General features: G+C 46.3%; 1 pseudogene across 1 annotated transcript; it reads right to left on the bottom strand.

Moving 5' to 3' along the window:
- Positions 1-208: 208 nt before the first annotated feature.
- LOC147421773 (uncharacterized) lies at positions 209-3,687 on the bottom strand (annotated as a pseudogene). The gene is made up of 5 exons (XR_015186815.1): positions 3,417-3,687; positions 3,022-3,191; positions 2,411-2,672; positions 1,815-2,343; positions 209-1,439 (listed from the first exon to the last, which is right to left on the bottom strand). The product of XR_015186815.1 is annotated as an uncharacterized LOC147421773 (transcript).
- Between the last annotated feature and the right edge of the window lie 252 nt (positions 3,688-3,939).

Here is a 3,939-nt window from a genome sequence, read left to right on the forward strand (position 1 = left end):
ATTATTGGACACAGAGCATATGAAATATTCATCTGCCTTGTGTCTCCTACTAGGCATCCAATTTTTGCAAAGAAAATGGTGTTGCTGGAGTGGTCCATACCGGCACCAATGACATCCAGATTGGAGAAGGTCGGGCCAAACTACACTCCCATTGTGTACAACCTACCATCATTCCCATGATAGCCACACGAGTTTAGATACCATTCAGGCAGCTCGTTGCTAGTATACTAGTATCGAAGGAAAAAGGAGCGTGACCAAAGTTGAGAGACACCACCTCATCTGGGCTATGCAATCCAATGATGGGAAAAAGAGCGCATGACATCCTCAGCCTGCTCGTATGACCCACCTTCTTCCCATTTTTTATGAAAAAAATGGTGTTAGAAGCATGGTCAATGCCAGCACCAATAGTATCCCCAGTAGAAAAGATCGGGCCAAACCTGTCTGCCACAGCTGAGGATCCAAAGAACAGGTCACCGTCATCCCCATGATATGCACAAGAGTTGCGATACCATCCAGGCTGCTTGTATGCTTGGAAGAAATTTTGCTGAACGAAACCTATGGCTATGTAGCCACAATCACCTTTGTTTATTACAGTGAGCTCAAAGTAGTAGCTCTGACTGGGATGTCGGAAGCATGCACCACAATTTGCTTGAAAAGAAACTGCTGGAAGTTCCGCAATTGTTTGGGGTGGCACTGGCTGTGCGATATACTGAGCGATGAGGCCATCGGGAGAGAGAGACACTATATTGCTGTCCTGGAAATTAGGATCAGAGATAACTAGCCTGGATGGCCTTTGCTCTGGACAGAATGCAGAATCATTAAATGCCACCTTAACGCATGCCCTTGGCGACCCAAGAGCCACAATGGGCATTACCCTACCTGACAGTGTATTGGTGATTACAGCTATGAGAGAGCCATTATACACAAAGAATATCTCTTCATGGCCATGGTGGATACCAGCACCCATTGTATCACCCTTCCTTGACATTGGTCCACTCCTCCCTGCTGCCTGCCATCAGCAAAGATGTAACCATGATCCCCGACGTGGTTTAAGCCGCAAGAGTTAGGATAGCGTCCAGGCAAAAAGTTGTTGCGAAAGCTCTCTGAGCCTGTGAAGCCCAGGCCTACTACATTGTTCCCATCGAGCTCCTCTATGGTGATCTCAAAGTAAAAGAGGGTTGTTAATCGTAGTAGCTCATCACGTACAGGCACTGCCATATCCGCGATTGCAGCACCTACATTATCTGATTCTACAGTAGCAGCAGTGTTGCGAAAGCTACAAGAGAGACCATCTGGGGACAACAAAAGCAAGTGTCTGTTGCACCTGGCACTGTCCAGGTGGGAAGGATACAAATGCCGCGGCTGAACTGTTGCCGAGCTGCTGGTGTTGGCATCCTGCCGGCTCTGATCAACTTCTCTTGCAAACAGGTTAGCATCATCTGCCACCACACAGCAGCATCATTAATTGAGTAGATACACACAATTGTATTAGGTCTAAAGGGACATGTCCTAAGTTGCATTGTACGTTATACGGTGTACGTATAATACGCTTTAAACGGACGTATTATATGCACCTATCTCCTAAATGGTGCATCTAGATGTTTGTTGACGTAGTAAGGGTCATCAGTTTATGCACATCTATTTGGCATGCTTTAGTGATCAGTCGAGTGCGCTTTGCAAAACAAAAAAAGACATTCTTACTGGCCTACCTAAGGCAAGGCTATGTGATTGTTTCTTCATGGCACATAATGCCATGAAGAAAGTTAAGAAAAATAGATAATTCATGATCATGGTTGTTTTCAGGAGAAAATTACCTGTTGATGGGATTAACTTGCCACTTGCTGCTCTCATTTGGCGTTGGACGTACTGTAGTTTTTCGCTACACTCAACATCGTGAGGAGCCCAGTCCAGGACATGCCTGAGCATGCTCACAGAATCAGCAAAGTGCCCAAGCTGGGCCTCATGCAAGGCAGCATCTCTATATGCAGCACGCTTCGCCCGAAACTGGGATTCCTGCTCAGGGAACTTGTGAAACAAGCGACTCAGTACATCAATATCATCTGTTGCAATGTGGAAAGGGCGTAGGTCGTCTGGTCGGAAAGGGCTCATAGCCATGTGGCAAGGTTTCCTCAGTATCATCCACCTGTCATAGGTGTGGCCATCAGTTGCCTTGACAGGGTCACACATGATTTCCCATGTGACGGGATCTTCGTACCACTTGACCAAACTGGGGCTTCGTTTGGCACTGCCACTGGCATGTGTCACAGGCCTGCTTGAGGAGTTGCTCCTGCTTGCAGCATCACCCTGATTCTTAACTGATAAACCACCTAATGCCGCCAAAACCTACATTTAACATCAATCAGTCAAGGCTTAACGCAGTACTAAATAGTAAGGGTTTAAGAGAGAGCACATACATCCTCAAAAACTTCTCTGCGTCGCTGGTCTGCGGTTGTAAACTGTGTATAATGGACACCGCCGCCTCAATCCTATGACTGAGACTCCAGTGCTATACTTATGGGCTGCAGGGCTTGCCTTAATTCTTTTCGAAGAGCCACGTGCTGCTCTTGCTTTAGAGAGATAGAGGTGGAGAAACAGCTCTCCTGCAGTTCTTTGTTCACCTTCAGCATAGCTTCTTGGAAAGCATCCTGAGCCTGCTTGCCTTCAATAGCCACCTGATGTAATGAAAGAAGGTTAAGTGATCCTTATAATCTGTTAAAAAAAGGTTGTGGACATCTGCCCTTGTGCAAAACCAGTTCCCGTCCTTCCGAAATTCAACTTCATGAAGTCTTTGCACAGGAGCCAGCATGTGGTAGGTTCACCTGCAAGAGCTCATACGACATCACACTTCGGAAAGTGGGAAACCCTTTCCTCTTGTTCCTTTCCCAAAGTCAACATCATGAACTCTTGCATGGGAGCCAGCATGCAATAGGCTCGCCTAGCAAGCGCTCATGATGACATCGCTCTTCGGAAAGTGAGGTTTCAGATGTGCAGAACTTCATAATGATTACAGCAAAACATTACATCAAGTGCAGCCACAGAAAGCCTGGTTTGGAAAGACGTCATGACGCGATCACGAAGCACTTGTAGTCTGGACTGGATCTTGTTAGCATCCCAAAGAGAGCGCACAAAGCCCTTGTTCAAGATTTTACTCGCCATTAAGATAGCATTTTCCAAGTCCTCTTGCAGGGCACCTGCCAAATCGTGATCAATTAACACGATTCAGGAGCAGTACAGGTCATTATACTCTGACACAAGAAGTTTCTTGACATTTTCCTTCCAAATGGTGATCTAATTGGTGGTGCAAATGCCAAAGCCTTATGTTTCCCTAAAATATTCAACAACATGAGCTTCTGCAGACGACCTATACCTATAGCTATGTGCACAAGACAATTTTCCCTTGAGGCCCGGTTAATTACCTAAAGCCCATACAGCACTGTTGTTGCGGAGCACCAGCGCCTTCTCCTGGGTTTGCTGGATGTAATCCTGGAGGCTTTGCAAGAAGCTGTGGAGCTCCTGCATGACCTGAGCATTCTCCGTCCTCTGCTCGCATTGCTGAATGATCTTGCTGATGATGCCCACTAAGGCACCGCCAACGCCCACCAAGTCCGCCATGATCTTAATATGCTCTCACCCACAGGCTACAGCCCGCGATGAATCAGAGATGAAGTCACAGGCTACGGCCTTGAAAGGACGGGCTCATTTAATACTCGGTCAACGTGAAGGTTGAGCTGCGAGGAAACACTCTTTGGTCTTGTATGATGCCTATGTGTGCACGTTTTCGAAAAAGTCCTGGAGGGTTTGTCGAGGATGCTGTGGCTTTTTTTAAAAGGGAAAATTACCAAAATACCTCCCTAATTTATGGAAATTCCCAAAATACCCCTCATATTTCAAAAATTTCCAAAATATCCTTGTATCTATTTTGGTTGGATTATTCAAGAT

This window comes from Adiantum capillus-veneris, chromosome 27 (genome assembly GCF_014529385.1).
Source record: "Adiantum capillus-veneris isolate H3 chromosome 27, ASM1452938v2, whole genome shotgun sequence".
In the NCBI taxonomy this organism is placed as follows: Eukaryota; Viridiplantae; Streptophyta; class Polypodiopsida; order Polypodiales; family Pteridaceae; genus Adiantum; species Adiantum capillus-veneris.